The sequence below is a fragment of the Falco rusticolus genome, chromosome 5, assembly GCF_015220075.1.
Source record: "Falco rusticolus isolate bFalRus1 chromosome 5, bFalRus1.pri, whole genome shotgun sequence".
Classification (NCBI taxonomy): Eukaryota; Metazoa; Chordata; class Aves; order Falconiformes; family Falconidae; genus Falco; species Falco rusticolus.
In genome coordinates this window covers 5,137,923-5,146,774 of record NC_051191.1, presented here as the reverse complement: position 1 = coordinate 5,146,774, position 8,852 = coordinate 5,137,923, and the positions used below count along the sequence as shown (strand labels likewise).

Genomic DNA, 8,852 nt, shown 5'->3' with positions numbered 1-8,852 from the left:
GGCGCGGGGGGCGGCGCTGCCGCCGCCGAGCGGCCGCACGCACGACGCGCAACATGTCATCCGGGCCGCGGCCCGCAAAATGGCCGCCCCCAGGGCCGCCGCGCCCGGCGGCGGCTCCGCACCCGTATCGGGGCGCTTGCGGGGAGCCGGCGGTCCTGCCGCGCCGCCCCCGCGGCGGGGCCGGGGTGAGACGCCAGCCTCCTCCGCAAAGGGGCGGCCGCGGCGGCCGCTCGCCTCCGCCAGCTTCCTTCCCGGGGCGGCTGCGGGGGACGGTGGCGGCGGCTGCCGCGGCTCTGAGGGCGGCGGGGACGAGGCGGCGCCGGCCCGGGACTCTTGCGGCGCCGCAGGGCTGGAGGCGCTGCCCGCTGCGGGAGGCCGGGAGCGGGCGCCCCGCGCTCAGAGCGGCCGCTCCTGCCCGCGCTGCGGCGGCGGGTGCGCTGCGGGCGGTGGGCTCGCAGGGGGCGGCCCGCATCCTGCCCTGGCCCGCACCTCGCGGGCGGCCTGCGTGGGCATCGCTCCGCGGGGGCGCGGGCGGGCTGCCGCTCTGGAGGCGGCCCTCGCCTTCCCAGGAGTTTGATCCCCTTCCTGCGTATTCGCGCTTAGCAAAGCTCACCCTGATAGCGGTTAGCGGCCTAATGCGCGCTGCGCGCCCGCCTGCGCGGCCGTGGCGGGGGGGGCTCGGGGGCTCGGGACGCGCGTGGTGGCGGCTCCGTGCAGCGGGGGACGCCGCGTGCCCGAGGTGGTGGAATTTTTCTGGCTGAAGCTCCGGCAGTTCTGGCGTGCAGTTTGTGGGTTGGCGTTTGTCTTTGCTTCGGAAGTTTAGTCAAGGTTGTCAAGTCGGCTGGGCTGGTACAGGCTTTCTGGGCGGTGTGGGGTGAAGTAGGGTGGTGTGTTGGATTTCTGTAACGCGTGTCGTGTCCACGGAGAGCGGGGTGTAAAGTTATGATCTGGTGAGACTTTGACGTTTGTTGTCAAATTCCCAGTGATAGCTATAGATTTCCCCTTCTTTGACTTTGATGTCGCTGGTCATAATGTTTTTCTCCTGCTTCACTTCCAAGTGTGAACATGCAAGTTATTAACAGCACTGTTTTGAGAGCAATACCAAATTTTAGAGTAAGATACTGTTTAGAGAGAGAAACAGTGCTTAAGCAAGTACTCGGTTTTTGATCTGAGTTCTTTTTCTTCAGTTTCTTGGCTGTTTTGTGGTTGTTTTTTTTTGACACTGCACAGATTCAGTCAAAAAATGTTTTGGTGGATATATGGCAGTACATGAAGAAATCTGCTGGTCACTTTTTGATGTGAAATAGTGGAGCTTTTGAACATTCTTCTGTAGTATTTGTAAGTTTGTACTTCCATAGTACTGGCGCGGTCTTCTAAGTGGATAGTGCCAGTCAACATGAAGTAAATGATCTGTTATGGTTAATGCTTCCTTTGGAAATCTCATTTCAAGTCAAGTTTTCTTTTTCATCCATACGCTGCACAAAATCCCAACACAAAAGCACTGTGTGCTGGCAGTCCTTTGTTCCATACTGTTACTTCATAACGTACAGTGTGTTTTCAGTGATACAGTTAAAGTGCTGCTATAGACCTTTGAGGCCAAGTGACTGAGACCAAAGTGATTTGAGGTGAAGTTACTTTGACTTGCCCAGTTTCCACTGTTACAAACTGCGTTTCTATGAATACAACTACTAAAAATAAAGTTTTGTCTTGGCCAGATCTGCCAGCTAGACTCAGTAATAGAGGTGTGAGAGGTTAGTTAAGAAGCCTCTATCACCAGTCTGTTGTCAAGAAGTTCAGGAAATTGTGGTGACTCTTCAACATGCAATAATAATAATAATAAATAGAAATAAATCATCTTGTAGAGAACTGTGAAATTGTTACAGTTATGTTGAATTTTATGTGGAGTTACATAGTTACACTTACCCCGCCACTGAATGCTTGATAGTGTTAGAATATGTGACTCTATTAACTGCTTTTTTCAAACAGCTATGACTTTGAAGAGTTTCCCAATTTGTAGTTGAAAATTTTACAATAAATTAAAAAGGACTGGTAATTAACTTTGTGCTTGTCCACTGCATATTTCTCTTTCTGTATGTACTACTATCTTTTTTTTTTTTTTTAATAGATCTAATTCTGAAAATTTCCATAAGGGTTAATGAAAGCTGAGATTAATGAAATTTGACCATTTCTTTGAATTATCTTCTAATTGGCTGGAGAACCGTTCGGTGATTCAGTATATAATCTGTAGGTATATATCACAGTTTCAGCGAAATAGCTGGAATGCTTTTCTGCTTTAAAAAAATACATTGGAAACTTAAGAAAGTAGATCTTAAAAATTTGAGCAAAGCTGAGGCCAGAAAGTCTTCTCACAAACAACCTAGCAATATGAAGAATGAAACAGAGATGCTGATGATTACTGACAGGCATTGGAAAGAGTAACTAGCTGCAATTCCTGGAGAATGCTCCAGACTGCCGGCTTGTGGTGAATGCAGCAGCACTGGTGCAGCAATAGTCTAAAGATACAGATTCTCTATAAACCATGCAGTCTGAGCTGTAGGTTATGTGAAAGAACGTAGTCATTTGGCAAGATAGATACTAGGAAACTGTGCAAGGAGTCTTGATAGAAAGAAACCAAAACTATTTATTTAACTTCAGAGGAGTAATTATTTTCCTTCAGTTTTCCCCCATTTATGCCTTTATAAACTTGTTATCTGTTTCAGATATTGTGAATAAACATCTTTATTTACACATGTAACTGAACCTGGCATGAATTAAAAGTGGGCCGATAACTAAATGAATATAAAAAGGTAACTTCTTGCTCTAGTCCCTGGAGCAAACTGCAAGTACCTAGCTCCTCATGTTTTGTAAAATATTGGAAAGCTACAAGAGCATGCTCCCAAAGAAGCAGGATTCTCTGGAGAATAGGTGTTAGCTTCAGAGAAGAAGGAAATGTCATTGTAGTAACTGTAAGTAACCAGCTCTTTGTCATTCTTAATGCTGGGGTACACACTGAACCCAGAAGGCTCCCAGGGAGGCTATAACAAGAGCCTAAAACCAGTTGGAAACTAGATTAAATACTTCTGTCCCTTCCTACTGTGACAGAACTTAAAATATGCCTTAAATATACTTGTTTCTCTGTCAACAGTGTATTATTAGACAACTGTAGATGTTCAGTTTCTGCAGAGAGAGCTTTGTGTTCTATGGTCCCAGAGTCTTCCCAGTCACTGAGCTGTTCATCTTAATCTGTTTTGGGGGTTTTTTTTTTTGCTTCTTTCCATCCATTTCTGTCTTGGTGGTAAAGATAACTTTGATACTGCAATGATAAATTGATGTCGTTCTATCATTCTGAATTTCTATACCTTTGGAAACATTAAATGATATAATGGCATATTGATAATACCAGTGTTGGGAGTATTAATCATTTTGCTGCTGTTACCTTGTTGTAGCAGAATTGAACACTTAATGTGTTTATCTCCAAACCTGCTCTGATAAGCTTATTTTCCTTGCTTGATCACTCAAATCTTTGGCCTCACCTCTAGCAACTTCTGCATCAGTGATGCATTTTCTGTAGGGAATCATGAAGATAAAAACTATATCAAGAAATAATAGTTCTTAAGCCAAGCACAAAGGATTACTGCCTTCTGTATGCACTGAGGTAATATATCTAATAAAAATGATCTCTTTTCCTCCTTGTATAGACTCCAGCCTTTTCCAGGGCCCTATCTAGACAGCTTCGACTTAGTGATAAAAACCTTAAAATAGCAATCAGAAGTACTAGATATGGATGCCCAATTTAGTATCACAATTTTTTAAGAATACTTAACATAGGAGAGTACTTATGTATTTAGCATAAATACCCCATTAACTTCAGCAGGCACTTGGCTCTGCTCATGAGATCCAAGGTGTCAAGTTGGGTGCTCAGAAAATAAAGAATGAGCAATTACACAGTAGTTGTGAGCAACTCTTAAGCAGCATTCACTGCCAAAACCATGATACCTTTGTGCTTTTATATTAATTACCTCATTTGTTACAAACACAACTGTCTAATCTCTTTATCACCCTGGATTTATAGCCCATCAGAGGTGTACATCAGTGATTTTTGACCTGGAGCTAAGCGTATGATAGCATGTTCACAGGATTTATTCATACTTGCCCTTAATGTGGAGTGAGGATGGTGCTGGAGTACATCTTTCTGTAGTGCTGAAATTGAAGTTCCTATTCTGGCATTTTATTAAGCCTATTGAGATTTTTGACTGCATTACAAAGCCATATTAGATAAACATGTAAATCAGTTATATATTATTTTTATATATATGAGTTTGGAAGATCTCTTTTGTTAGCCAGCGTCAGGCACTGGCTGAGGTTGTAGACCTGTCTGAGACAAAGCAAAGTTGCGTAGGGCTCATTAATGTTTGTTAAATGATACATACGAGTCATGTTTCTCTGAACAGAGGAAGCTATGAGCCAGGTCTGCTTCTCTTGTTTGTTTTTGTGTTATTTTTCTTTGTGGATGTACTGTATTGAGTCTTGCTTCTGACTTATTTTCTCACTTTGTTTTTCCTCCCCAGATTTTGCTTCTAGTCCTTCCCCTTGTAAATGAGGAGACGAGGTTTTAATTCTGAATGAGCCCATCTATTTTGAGATTTCTTCTGCAGTAAATGACTAGGGATTCTAACAGCAAAGCTTCCTCCATTGCGTACAGTCTTAATCATCTGCAGACCAGGTTTGTCCTCTGGAATGAATCAGGAAGAGGTAATAAAGTAATTAAGACTGGAATTGTCTGATTGCTGATTGAGTTTTAACTTAATTATGCTAAGGCTGAAGTATTAACTCATTGTAAACATTGGAGATAATTTCTTGGAGATACACATTTGTGAGTGACCTGAGTAGGAAAACAACTTCACTTCATCATATGTTACCCTTGAAAGTTTTAATACTGACAGCAAGGAATTGAGAATAGAGAAGTCACTTTAAGGGATTTAATAAATAAAATAAACTTTTTACAGTATTAAACTTTATGAAAGCAGTGAGTAACTTTTCTTTGTTTGGGTGAAGGCTGTGTAATGGATCTTTCCTAGTATAGAGGAAAGGATCAGGGATTAAGAAAGGGTTATCAGAATAAGTAATAATGTATTTGCAGTAATATTGTTTATATGGGTTACACTGGCTTAAGCAGTTACCTGAGTTTGTGCTAAACGAAGTATCTTCTGAAATCCAAATCCAATGGGGTGAACAACCACAGGGAGAAATTAGAAATAAAAGTACTGAAGCTGATGTTTGATTTGAGAAATATATTGTGTATCAGATATTTCTGTGTTGAGCACTTTGTTTTCCCTTTGCTGTGTCTGCCTTTTACAAAGTTTCAGTTAAAATAAGTACTTTTATTTGTTGCATTAGCTTTCTATAAATTCTGTCTTTATCTGCTACGGAGGTTTCCTCGGCATGTCTTGCAAAAAAAAGTCAAAATCCAATGTAAACTGTTTAGCTCGTGTTTTGTAATTCTTTGCTATGCAAGTATGATATTTTTAGAACTTTTCACATAGCAATTATTGTTTCGCTTTTTGATTCCTACCCATTACCACTGGCATTTTGTCTTTGCCTATAACTTGGCTCAGTTAGTTATGCTGTGTGAATTAACAGACACTCCAATTCTAAACATGCACCTTTTTTTGTCAGCTAAGCTAATGATGGCTAATAACTCGGGATGCTGAAGGGGCACTCCCAACCCTTGGCTTTACTTTCCTGCTGCCTCCCTTGCACTGGCAATTGTTTTCATCTGATCATGCAGTGAGGTAGTTCTGGGAGCTAAACAGAAAGCTGGTAACTTGTTTATGAAGGGTTATTCTGATGGCAGTTTCCATTTGCCAGGAATAGCTTCCTAGAAAGACCTTTGCAGGTGGAGTTACTATGGAGAAAATAATAAAGGTGCCAAACTATAAATGCTAGGAATTGAATAATTAATACCAAAGAGGTAACGACGGGAGAGAAGGGGAGTACAGTTCCCTTTTTTATGGCTCTGTCTGCTCTTTTGTAAACAACAGAAATACATAAGAGTGCAAAAACCTCTGCTCCAAAGGTTTGTGCTTGATAAAATAGTCTCCAGTAGGTAGCAGTTTTGCTATTTAGAAGACCTACAGGTGAGTACATGGGCAAGTTTTGTGCTTTTGCTGCAGCATTTTGTAATTTGAGAATGTTTCTTTTTTGTTTTGTTGAAGTGTAGTTTACATATGCTTTCATGTATGTCCAAATACAAAGATGTTTCTATTTTTTTAACTTTGCAGGGTCTGTAGGGGTGAGATCAAGCCCCACCTTTCAGCACGCAACAGTTACAAGCACATATGGTAGAGTGTCTCAGAACTGCAAAATCCCAAAGGTACATCACGTTAAAGGACTCAAGCTAGATAGTGGAAGGGTGAGGCAGGAAGTAGGTTTCCCTGTCAGTTGTGTATCTCAGTGCAATGCTTAAGATATCTTTCTGTCTGCAAGTGACAGTCTACATACCTCTCCTTGCAGTAGGTGACTCCAAGCAGTAGTTTCCACAAATGCTTAAATGGAAATGGGGTAAGGGCAGCTGTACAGCTTGAAGACCACTCTGTCAAATATCTTCATTATCTATAGATTACATTCTGTAGGACTGCTTAGCACATGCAACTCATAAAGGTATTTCTTAGCAAGCACACTATTATAGCTTGAGTTGTGGTGGAGCTCTCATGATAAAAGGGTTCTGTCTTTATCAGCACCATAAAAGGCATCAATGCAGCCTCCAGTCTGTCTTAAACCCTGTGTTTCAGTGAAAACTATTCATTTGGATCAACATGAACTGTTCTGGAGATCTAAAGGGTCGCCTTCTCAATTTTATAGAGAATCACTTCAATTCTGAGGATGAGAAAGGTGGTGCATGCAGGAAGTAAGAGTTAGTATGGCAGTAAGAAGCAAAAACCTTTGATTCCTTAGCAGTTGGTGAACATGCATGAACACCAATATTATTTCATCTTTACTCACCCTTTTGTCATATAGTACAGCTAACAATGAAGGACCAGAGGGATGTAAAGGAAAATGCAGGCAATTTTTCCTAACCGGAGAACAAGGAAGATATTCAGTAAACATGTAAAAAGAACCAACACTTTTCTTCCATATTTGAAGCAGAAAGGCTGATCCCCATTCTGGAATTGTCATCTAGGACTTTAGACCATATATCCCACTCGGTCTAGTATGAAAAAGAAGTCAGACTTCCTGCCAAAGTATCAATGATAACTAGGAGATGGATCAGTGATATGTGGAATTGTCCTCAAATATCGCCAGAAGAGGTGGGGGAACGCTACACCACCTCACAGACTGAAGATAAACAGTTGTGGTTTTGTTTGTCAGCACACTGCTGTAACGTGTCTTTTGATAGGATGCAGTATCTTTTCCACAGTGCATGCTGTTCTGGCTTCTGTAAGGTTAGAGAAAATTTTTGAGAACAGCCAACCTTGCACAGTCATATGTGCAAGTACTTTACCAGTGCCATATAGCACTACTGGTGAGATGAGTGAGATCAAAAAGCATCCCCTTGCAGGATGAGAGGACCATGGTAATGTTGCATCTTATGAGACCGTATTCTGAAGGGAAATATTAATCATGCACAGATGAGTCTGAAGGTGCAAACTGTATAGTGGAGGAAGCCAGACTTGAAAACTTTATAGGGGTAGATGGGCTTGAGGCATCATACAGAGGCACCACGTGACTTAGCAAGGTTAGACAGATTTGTCGTTGTGATAGGAAGAAGACCCCCCTGACAAGTTATAGCAGTCCAAAACTGATCTTGAAATGGAAAGATTCTTGCAGGTTCTAAAGAAAATGTGGAATGGGTGCTGCCTCTTGCTTGTCCTTTCACCAGCCAGCTGTTCAGACCAGGAGAGAAATAGAGTTCCATTCAGGGAAGACCAGCACCGCTGCTAACACTGAAGTGCTGCAGCAAGTCTTGAGTTGATCTTTATCGATCTGTAAAACAAAGGTGGTACTGTGTAGGTGATATGCTTCAGCAAGATAGAAATGTGCCTCATGAAGTTTGATTCTGCAAGGACAGAGGAGGATGCCAAGGGAGATGCCAAACGCTTGTTTACACAGTCCTCCTTGATATGTTTCTCTTGAGAATTTGATAACAAGGGCAGGTGAAAGCTGGTAGGCAGAAGATGCTCCTTCAGTGGGAATCTTCCACGCAGGGTCAGTCAGCAGTAGCAACTTGAATACAAATTTGATTCCCCGAAGTAAGGGTCTGAAGATTCTGATCTATAGGGACTGAAGTCCCATGTACATGTTGAGCTACTGCCAAAAAAGGTGGTGAAGGTCCTGTTGCCATCAAACTATGGTTCAGAGGGCTGGTTTTTTGCAAAATTGTACAGTATCCCAGTAGAATTGTTTCCTCCTTTTCCGAAACCTGAAGGAATGGTATTTTGAAGCACCAAGTCTCACTTGTGAGATGGAAAAGGCAAAAGAAACAGACCTTTGAGATTATAGAAGCATGTGCTGGGGACTGGTCAAATGCCCCAGACCATACTATATACATACTGTTGCATTTTAAAATAATATGGGCTAACGTGCTAATATTTAACATGGAGGGGTTGAGGATCCTGACCTGGTAACATGTCATAAGATCAGTGAGAAATGATTCAAAAGTGTAATTAACAACTCCTTACACTGAACAATGTGTTGAGCCTGCCCTGATCTCTGTGCCGTTGCTCTGGAGTGCTGTATCAAGGAATGACATGCATTCTGTGCCAGAGCCTGGACAGTCCATAGCGAAAACTCCTCATACCTTCTTACTAAGAATAATTGAGAGGATCTAGAAGCATGAGTTCAAACTACAAAAA

The 8,852-nt window shown here is 42.3% G+C and overlaps 1 protein-coding gene across 6 annotated transcripts in view; it reads left to right on the top strand.

The window, feature by feature from the left end:
- Nucleotides 1-54: 54 nt before the first annotated feature.
- BRD1 (bromodomain containing 1) overlaps nt 55-8,852 on the top strand; it is a 74,359-nt gene continuing 65,561 nt past the window's right edge. For 3 of the 6 annotated variants that reach the window (XM_037390471.1, XM_037390468.1, XM_037390464.1), the window contains exons 1-2: nt 1,057-4,752; nt 6,282-6,373. The gene's annotated coding sequence lies outside the window, so the exon portion shown is untranslated. Of the gene's footprint in view, nt 4,753-6,281; nt 6,374-8,852 lie in introns of all 6 variants that reach the window. The other 3 variants (XM_037390467.1, XM_037390474.1, XM_037390473.1) reach the window with 3 other exon arrangements.